Below are 10,902 nucleotides of genomic sequence, written 5' to 3'. Positions count from 1 at the left end.
ATTTAGTTTCAGAGTAGCATCATCTTTGATAGTTAAGTTAATTGTATATGTCACCTTAGTATATGTCATGTGCTTCGGCACCTATTTAATTATTTATTCCGAAGTGGCCCACACTGCATTGGAATAATCATAATCATCTGATAAATAATAGATACTAGAGCACCTTTCATGACTCTGGTTGTTTCAGTACGAATTAGAATATTCTAGCTATTTATTATTTTTTCCCCTAATTTTTTAATGGTATCTTTTGATTCGGTGTGGTTGTAAATTAAAAATTTTATTTAAATTTTTTTATTAATCAATAAATTACAGTATATATAAAATATAGGTTTAATTATTCTTGATCTTTATAATTTTATAAAATTTTTAATTAGGTTTTTATATATTTTTTAATTGGTTCTTGTATTAATTTTATTTTTTAATTAGATCTCTCTTATTGGTAGTAATTGATTTAATTGTACAGAAATCTAACTAAAAAAATTAGTACAGAGATTCAAATAAAAAAAATATAGAGATTCAATTAAAAAAAACTTGGTGCAGAAACTCAATTAAAAAAAAAAAATATAAGAAGTTAGGGACTTAATTAAAAATTTTGTAAAACTATAGAAATTAACACATTAATTAAATCTAAAAATAAAATATAAATTTTTAATATTTATTTAAGTAAATAAGTAAATTGATGATCATTCGATTAATCTAATCTAATTACTTTCTTGTCTAGCTAGTGTATGTGTATGTGTATGTGTTCATATATAATGAATGATTGAAGCATGATAATACACGAAATGAATTTGCAAAGTTTAAAATATATCACTTATTAATTAAGGATATTGTTGTTAGTGCTCTATGGTAAGTATTAATACATACACACACAAAAAAAAAATTAATAAGCTTTCAATATGGTAAGTATTCTACAAAAATCTCAACTTTAATTTTAATGCGACATATTTATTTTTAGAATTATTATGTTACTTCTAATAATTAAATTCATTATAGATCAACCTTTTAATATTTTTTACTCTAAGTCTCATGTTTTATATTATCATTTAATTTTGATTAGGATCATTTGTAAAAGAAAAATAAAACAAGTCAATGAATATAATATTTAAAACCAATTCAATTTATCTATATATCTACACAACAATTACTTCATTTTCAAGAGTTCGAGTGAGTAAAGATTCCATATCCTTCTTTAAAAGTTGACTGTTCCTATTTCATCATCACTTTAAGATAAATTTCAGACTACATTTAGAAAAGAGAATAAGACTAAAAAATAAAGATGGAGAGGCAGAAATTAAAAAAAATTAAATTAAATTTTTTTATTATATTTAGTATAAAATATATTAAATTAAATTATTTTTAAATATTATATTTAATTTAATATAAATATAAAAATTAAAAAATAAATTTAAAATTTTAAAAATTATAAAAAAATATTTACAAAATATTAAAATTTTAATCTTCAGTCTCAATTAGTCTTTTCGGTCTCTATTTTTTAAAAATAATAAATAAATTTAAATTTTATATCTCCAAACTAAAATTTTATTTTTAATTTGTAATCATCAAATATAATATTAAGTAATAATGTCTCAATTTCAGTTTCAGATCTTCAACTTAATTATTAGTTAGACTGCTGTGCGCTATGAATATTCCATGTCCTCAAATAATTGAAGCATCTTGATCACTGCACGATTCTTTGTGTGGATTCAGGAAATACAAGGTTGTATTACTAAATAATTGACAAGAGCAAGTAAGTACTGAACTGTTTATAGAGGTGGAAATGAATAGGATAAAGTAGGATTTGAATCTAAATTTAATTTTATTTATGAATTGAGATTTTATATAAATTCAACTTTATCTTATTTATTGATTGAGAATATCTCAATCTTAATCTTAGTCATTTTTAATATGTGGATATCCAACTTTATTTGTGGATTATAAAAAATATGTAATATTATTATATAATTTAATAATAATTTTAAATAAAATTGATTTTTATATAAAAAATATTAAATTATCAATTAATAATATTTTTTTAATACTTAAAAAGACTATGAAAGGTTTTTAATTTAACGTCTACTTGAAATATAATTTTATATATATATATATAGAGTGAAATTTGGTAAGATAAATTAAGATTTAACTTGTATTTTATCTAACTCATACAAAAATTTTATCCACATTCTATTTTACATGTTACAAATTAAATTAGCAATCCTATTCCACTAAATTAAATCGAGTTGAGTATTCGCAAATAGAATATACATTACCACTCTTAAGTACTGATGTCATTGCAGTTGAAATAATTTAAAAAAATAAATATCTCAAATGAAAAGTAGTGGTGGAATAATTGATTCAGCTAATAATTAATTTGGGAAAACTAATTGAGTGAGTGCAGGGGGTGGGGGCAAAGCACGCACAAAATGTAAGGGGTATGTTGTGGGATGACGTCGTTTTCAAGGACACAAATGTAAGGGAAAAGACCAATACACTTTTAATGGTTCAAGCCACGGCATCACTATGAGAAGTGCGTCTCAAATATGATTCTTTGGAATCTCATTGATAAAAATTTTATATCATAAACTATTCAAGTTATGATGTTGATAATTTAATGAATCAAAAGAGATTAAGAGAAAAAAATAATAAATTATTTTTATTTTTAAAAAAATAAAAAATTTTTTAAAAAATATTTATTAAGTTATTATTTTTATATATTATGTACTCCTTATATATTTTTATCATATAAAAAATTACAAATAAAAAAATAATTTAGATAACACCCACCCTAAATTTTAATTAATTTAGTTCAGACAAAATTGATAATTAAAAATTATTACCGGTTAAAACCAAATAATCCACATATACTAGAATAGTAATGAAGTTTTTAAAAAAAATTTTAATGAAGAGAGAGTGATCATACAAAAATTATTTGCTTTAATTCATATAAAGACTTTTATCATTTGTAGATTAAACCTGGTTGTGTTATGAGGTTGCTGTTGCACACTTTTATTTTTAATCAGTTCTAACAAAAAATTTTTTTACTCTTTTTTTTAATGGCGGGTGCGGTAGTTACTGCAAGATCATCAAATGTTGTTGCAAAAAGGCTAAGCTGCTTTGTGAAAGTAGCTGCCGGTGTAAAGTAGCCGATTGCGAGAACCGTGAACTGACCAAGTCAAATTTGCTATTGTCCTGGTGGTTAGTGCGTGAGTGAGACATGTCAATGTATTTGATTGGAGTTGGCCTGTCATAATAGGTGTATGTGTGCTCTTGGCAACAATTGCCAAAAGGAGAATTTTAGTATACAGAGCCAAAGTTGGTACAGATTTAAAGATTTGTCTACACCACACTTTCTAAAGTCATACTTTAAACCGTAACTCTTCATAAAGAAAGCGTCACCTAATGGAAAAAAGTAAATTAGAAGATTTAAGAGAAGAAATAATCAAGTTATCAAAATTAATAGATCAAAAATTAATGATCTTAACTAATGTTAACTGTAATGACACCGAATTCTTAAAATCAATACAAAATGATTTTTCTCAAAATCTTTATTTTACTATAAGTTTTATCAAAGGACTTCAAAAACCTGAAAAAACTTATTTTTCACACGAAATTTCTAAGAAATGTTATCATGGAAATGATTCCCCACATCTTTATCATACTTTTAACCCACAATTAAATTCTATAGTAGATATGCTTGAAGAAATATTAGTATCCATAAAATTTCAAAGAAATAAAGAAAAAGAGAATCCCAAAGAAGAAAATTTTCAAAATATAATCAACATAACAGATCTAAAAGTAAAACCTCCATTAAAATTATGAATATTGAAGAAAAATTAGAAGAAGTTACAATGCTTTTTAAACAATTAAAAATGGCTCAAGAAAATAATATTATGGAACAAGGATTTCAAATAGAAGAAGAATTAGTAAATTCTGAAAATATAGAAAATGAAGAACACATCCTAGATTATTCAAGTGACGAAGAACCAGCAATTCCAATACAAGTAAAAAATGAAGCTGGAACATCTAAAGATAACCAATCTCAATATAAATGGGAAACAGGTTTTGATAATTATGCTTTTAAAAAAGGGTTTATAAATAAAGATTCAAAATATACAAAAATACCATCAAAGTACGTTCCTAAAATCCAGGAAATGGAAGGAGAAAGAATGCTTGATTTAGACTGTAAAAAGAATGAAAAAGAAATTTTTGAAAATTGGTTGAATTCCTTTTTATTAGAAGCTTTTACTAAAGGAACTATAAGAGATTATATGACATCAATAGAAAATCAAATAATAGAAGATTTAGCAACAAAAATAACAGCTTATGATAAGATATTATATATAATGATGATTCTATATAAGGAATTTTTTGGAAAAAATATTATAGACCATAAACAAGAAGTCTATAATAAAGAATATCAAGAAGCAAAAAATCATTTAGCTAATATCCAGATATATGATCTATGTAATGTGGAATCTTATATATGTGAATATAGAATATATTATTACAAATTAAAAGAAGAAGATAAAAATCATTATCTTAGTATGTATATAACAAAACTTCCATATCCTGCTAATGAATTTATAATGGGAAGATTTATAAGAGAAATAAATAAAGGGACAATTGAAAATAATTTTGGCGGAGCAACCGCTGCAATAAGAGAGGAAATAAAAGAACGTTGTATGCAAGAAGCAACTCAAAAAAGATTTGCAAATATAATTAGAATCTGCTGTCAAGATAATGAAGAGATACCCCAAAAATATGGGCTTAATAAAAATTTTCAGAGAAAGAGAAAATATCAATTTAGAAAAAGAAAATACTATCCAAACTGGAGAAAAAAGAGGTATTTTAGAACAAGAAATAACAATAAAAATAAAAGACAAAAAAGTGACTATTGCCCAAATAAAAAAGAAAACTGTAAGTGTTGGTATTGCCAAGAAGAAGGATACTATGCAAATAAATGTCCGAAAAAGAAGGATAAAAAAGATCTTACTAAACAAATAGAAATTGCTAAGTCTTGTTTTATGGAACCTTTAGAGGAATCTGATGATAACCTAGACTATATTTTTGAATATGTCTCAGAAACAGACTCAAAGGCTGAGTAATAATGCCACATTTATTACTATAAAAATAACAGAAAAATTTATAAATGCTTTTATAGATTCTGGAGCAACACAATGCTTTGCTAGTTCAAATATAAAACTTGATTGGAAAAAATTAAAGAAACCATTAAGAGTTAGAATAGCTGACAAATCAATATATAAAATTGACCAAAAAACAGAGATGACTGAAATTTTTATTCAAAATTATAGGTTCATTGTTCCATCTATATATATGTTAGATTCTGGAATGGATTTTATCATAGGAAATAACTTTTTAAAACTATATCATCCATTCATTCAAGAATTAACATACATAGTTTTAAAAGCTCCACATGATTCTTCAATAAATCAAAAATCAAAACGTATAAAAATACCAACTACTACTATAGATAAGATCTTAAAATTTAAAATATTTTCTATATTAGAAACATGTTATTTAAATTTATACTTTCAGATAAACATTCCAAAAAATAATCTTGAAATAAAGATAGAGGAACTTTTGGATGAAATTTGTGCTGAAAATCCTTTAGATATTAAAAATACAAATAACGAATTAGTAAGCATTAATTTAAAAGATCCTACAAAAGAGATAAATGTTCCAAATAAAATTCCTTATTCCGCAAGAGATAGCGAAGAGTTCTCTTTAGAATGTAGAGATCTTTTGGAAAAAGGAATTATAAGATTAAGTAAAAGTCCTCATGCAGCTCCAGCCTTTTATGTCGAAAACAATAATGAAATTAAAAGGGGAAAACGAAGAATGGTTATTAACTATAAGAAGATGAATGAAGCAACTATTGGTGATGCTCATAAACTTCCAAGAAAAGATTCTATTTTAGAAAAAATAAAAGGAGCGACTTGGTTTTCATCTCTTGATGCAAAATCAAGATATTGGCAACTTCGTTTAGACGAAGAAACAAAGAAATTAACTGCTTTTACTTGCCCAACAAAAGAATCAACAAGTGTGTTACTCTATGAATGGAATGTATTGCCATTCGGATTAAAACAAGCTCCAGGTATTTATCAAAGATTTATGGAAGAAAATCTAAAAGAATTAAATGAATTTGTTTTAGTGTACATTGATGATATACTAATTTTTACAAAACAGGATAAAGAAGATCATCTTCAAAAATTATTAATAGTTTTAGAAAGATGTAAAGAAAAAGGACTAGTTCTTAGCAAAAAGAAAGCAAGAATAGCAAAACAAGAAATAGAGTTTCTTGGATTAATTCTATCCACTCAAGGAAAGCTAAAACTTCAGTCAAATGTCCTAGAAAAGGTAAATTTATTTCCCAATAAAATAGAAGATAGAAAACAATTACAAAGATTTTTAGGATGTATAAATTATATTTCTGATCAAGGATTTTTAAAAAATATAACAGAATACACTAAAGGCTTATTTCCAAAAATAAGTACTAAAAAAGAATGGAAATGGGATGAAAAAGACAGTATGCAAATTCAAAGGATTAAAGAATTATGTGAAAAACTTCCAGAACTTTATATTCCAGAAGAAAATGACTACTTAATAGTAGAAACAGATGCTTCAGACATAACCTGGTCAGGATGTCTAAAAGCTAAGAAAGCTATAAAAAGTTTGGAACAAGAAAAAGAATCACTAGATTCTAAATATTTCCCAAAGAAATTACTTTGCAGGTATATTTCAGGAACTTTTACTCCAACAGAACGGAGATATACCACTCATGAAAAGGAAACTCTAGCAGCAATTAAATCTCTTAAGAAATGGAAAATTGATTTACTACCCAGAGAATTTACATTAAGGACAGATTCAAGTTATCTAACAGGTTTCATACGATATAATTTAAAAGTTGATTATAATCATGGACGATTGGTAAGATGGCAATTATTTTTGTTACAATATCCAATAAAAATTGAATATATTAAGGGTGACAAAAATGTTATTGCAGATACATTAACAAGAGAATGGAGTTCGTCTACAACGCATTAGATCAAGAAATTCAGAAATACAAATAAGAACTCGAAAAATGCAAGCATTGTCAGCAAATAAGGACACAGATCCAATCCCTCAAGAAAGCCATCGAAGCAATGAAATCAACACAACAACCAAAACCATCAGAGTTCAGCCAGCAAAGCGTGGTGGACAAATCAGGTGAAGAAAAAATTCCAGAAAATAAAACAATTGCTGAAATTATCAAAAAATCCACCCAAGATAAAAAATATTATGTAATTTATAATGGCCCCATGAAAGGAGTATATGATGCCTGGGAAAAAGCAGCACCATTTACACATCAATCAAGGATAATTCATAAAGGAGGGTTTTTAACACTGGAAGAAGCAAAGGAATCTTTCAGGGAATATGAAGCTCTTCATCCAGAGCAAACCCTAAAAAGAGCAGATAAAGTTCCAATTCAAACCCAGAGAACAGGAATAATAAGAAACATTCCTACAAGGGCTGAAATCAAGGAAAAGAAAAGGGTCTGTAGATCAAATCTCAGAGAAACCCTTAACATAGTCCTAAATTGGACTGAAGAAAAAAGGGCAATCTTGGGATATTATCCTATTGCCAAAGAACAGTTAACAAAGCTGGTTATATTTCCAGAAGCTTCCCCATCTGACACCTATCAGTTTTTCCAGTATGAATTAATTGATACAATTTTAATTTTTAATGATTTAAAAATTATTAGTGAGTTTCCTGCAGGATTCGTTGATGCAGTAAAGAGATTTAAAAATATGATTGACAACGTAAATCCAAGGGATATATCCCTAAAATTTACGAATAGTCAACCTATTTTTAATGAAGAAGAAGAATGCTTGGTTCCAGCACATCAAGTAATCTTCATGTCCGTCTTCCCAGGAAATTTTCAACCAATTGATCAAGTTCAAGATTTAACAATCTACAGTCATGAAGGAAGACTAGCCAGCACACTAGCAAGGGTCTTCGAAAGAACTCAAAAGATAACAAGGGAATCTCACACAAGAATCAATTATAAAAGCAGAAATACTTTGCTTGTGTCCAGTAAAAGGAATGAAATTGAAGAAAGAGAGACGAGACTCTTAGTGGAATTTGAATCAGCATTCTACAACTTATCTGGACTCTTAGAAAAGCTCCCCGAAGGGATAAAGAGGAATCGCTGCTATTTGATAAAAGACAGAGAAGACCACAAGTGCCAGCTATGTGTCTCAGAGTTATCTGAAGAAAGCAATAATGAAACGGAATCAACCCACATGATAAAGGAAGGAGACAACGCATCTGAAGGCCACATAATGAAAGAAGAGGACAGCACATCTGAAGCATCTCTCAACATTATTGCATAGTGACGTAAGCGCTTAGGTCATAAAGCACCAACAATGTAGCTGGTGCAAGATAATAAACAATGACGTAAGCAATGACGTCATAAGAAGGGTAAGGATGGGAATTGTCCATCAGACCCAACCATTATAAATAGGTTGCTTAGGCAATTGTAGAGATCATCAAACAATAGAAAGCAGAAGGCTAAGAGTACTCATATGCTAGGAGAGCAAGGAGGAAGCTGCCGAGGCGATTCTATAGTTTGAAGAAGAATTCCCTTAGGAAAAACCAATTCTAAACTCCCCTCTGGAGTTAGTATCTACAATCTCCCCTCTGGAGATAAAAACATCTTATGTAAAATATACTAAATAAAGGAAGTTTTTCTCCAGAAAGGTACGCCTTTATCCTAAACTCTTAGTTATGAATTATTTAGAAAGCTTAGAATTAACGGAAGAATCTGATTATTATAGATTAACTGCTTTATTAGATAATGAAAAACAGGCTGTTCTAAAAACAGAATTAAATCTCAAATCAAATGAAAATTTTAATAAACAAAATCTTTTAAAAGAAGTTTTTAATAGAAAAAATATAATATACTATGGAAAAATTCAACTTGAAGCCCCTATAAAGATAAAATCCGCCAATAGAGAACTTGAAATAGCTTTGATAAATGATGAAGAATTGAGTAAACAGATTGAGAAAATTAAGGATCAACAAAAAAGATCTAAAATTGGATGGATTCATATTAGTACTATACAAGTCTTAATCAAATCTACATATATGAAAGGAATTAATTCACCAATAAGTTTAGCAATCTGTGATAAAAGAATTACTGATGACCCAATAGATCAAATAATTGGAATTGTTCATGGAAACTTGGCAAACGTAAATGTTAAATTCAATGCCCATCTTGGATACGCTATACCGTTATCAACTGAAAACCTTGGAAGATCTATAAGTTTGGCTTATAAATTTCATAGAAAGAATCTAATGGAACAAGACGATGAACCTTTTTCAATTACATATGCAATAAATTATGCTTTAACAAATAGCCATCATAGTATAATATTTAAAAACAGGGAAAGAATTTATGTTGATGATTTATTTCAGAAAATTATAAAAACAGAAATACCAAAATATAAAGCTATTGAAAACCCAGTTCTATTATTAAAAGAACCATCAGAAAAATTAGTTTCATCGAATTTTCAAATAAGAGAATCTAAAATCAATAGCCCTTTAAGTTTATCCAAGTTAAAGATTAAAGAAGAAAATTCTGAAATAAAAGAATTAACAAAAAAGGTCGAAAAATTAAATAAAACCCTAAACATTAAATTATGACAATAAATAAAGAAAAAATATATGTAACTTATCAAGACAAGAAACAAGAGCTCTTTGAAAGAGAAAATCGGTTGAATTATTTACAGTTTTCTGAAATAAATCAAAGAGCATTTGGAGCTCTAAAAATAATCTATGACAAATTAAAAAGAGAAGTTGAAGAGTTAGAAAAATTAATAGAATCTTTAGAAAATAGTGATGAATCGATGATAGAATTTGCAGAAATTCTAAGATAAATAATGAAGTATACAAAGATTGAAAGACCAGAAAACAAAATAAAAAGAAAAAGGACGAAAAAATTAAAAAGTAAAATAAAAGAGTATAAAAGGCAATTAAATAATCTTCAGTTCGAAATTAATGACCTTATAATAAAAAGGATAGAAATAAAAACAAATATAAACAAGTTGGAGCTAAACTTAAAAAATATATAAATGCCTGAAATACCATATTATGACATAAAAGAATTAAAGCTGTTGAAAGAAAAAATGGAGGATGAAGTTGAAAAATTAAAAAGATATTTAGAGACAACAGAAAGTGTAGAAATAAAAGAAGTTTTTGAGGAATTGAAAAATTATATTAAAGAAAAAGATAAACAGATAAAAGATTTTATATATAATAATCCATGCAAAAAAGAATATTATAAACTAAAACAAGATTGAAAAACTATAAAAATGAAATCAGAATTAGTAATAGTAATAGTCAATACTTTTGATTATGAAAATTGCAAATTAAATTTCATTCTAAAAATTGGTATCAGAGTCAAGTTAACGGTTAAGGGTAACACTTTCTCTTTAAACAACACTTTTAATGACACGCTTTTTCAGCCACAAAAAGACAAAAATCTGTACAGGTACATCTGTACACTAGATGGCCTCTTGCCAAAATCCACATTATGCACAGAATCTAGCCAATGAGGCCAATCAGTTTAAGGCGGTTTAAGGTTGACGAGTGGTGGCAGTTTAAAACTGATGAGAGATTGCAAGGATTTTAGAATTTTTTTTTTATGTTATGTTTAGAGGATTGGTTAATGTGACACTTATATCTGCATGTTTATTACAAAGTTTTAAAAACCTATTGAAACCTATTAATTAGAAGAGAGACATTAGTAAAACAAAGAAATTGCAATTAATATCTTCATCGAATTAATAATTACATTTTAAACATTTGATATAGAAAAAAATGTTACTTAGATTATTTTTT

Source organism: Arachis stenosperma, chromosome 8 (assembly GCF_014773155.1).
Source record: "Arachis stenosperma cultivar V10309 chromosome 8, arast.V10309.gnm1.PFL2, whole genome shotgun sequence".
Lineage (NCBI taxonomy): Eukaryota > Viridiplantae > Streptophyta > Magnoliopsida > Fabales > Fabaceae > Arachis > Arachis stenosperma.
Note: the sequence above shows the minus strand (reverse complement) of the source record.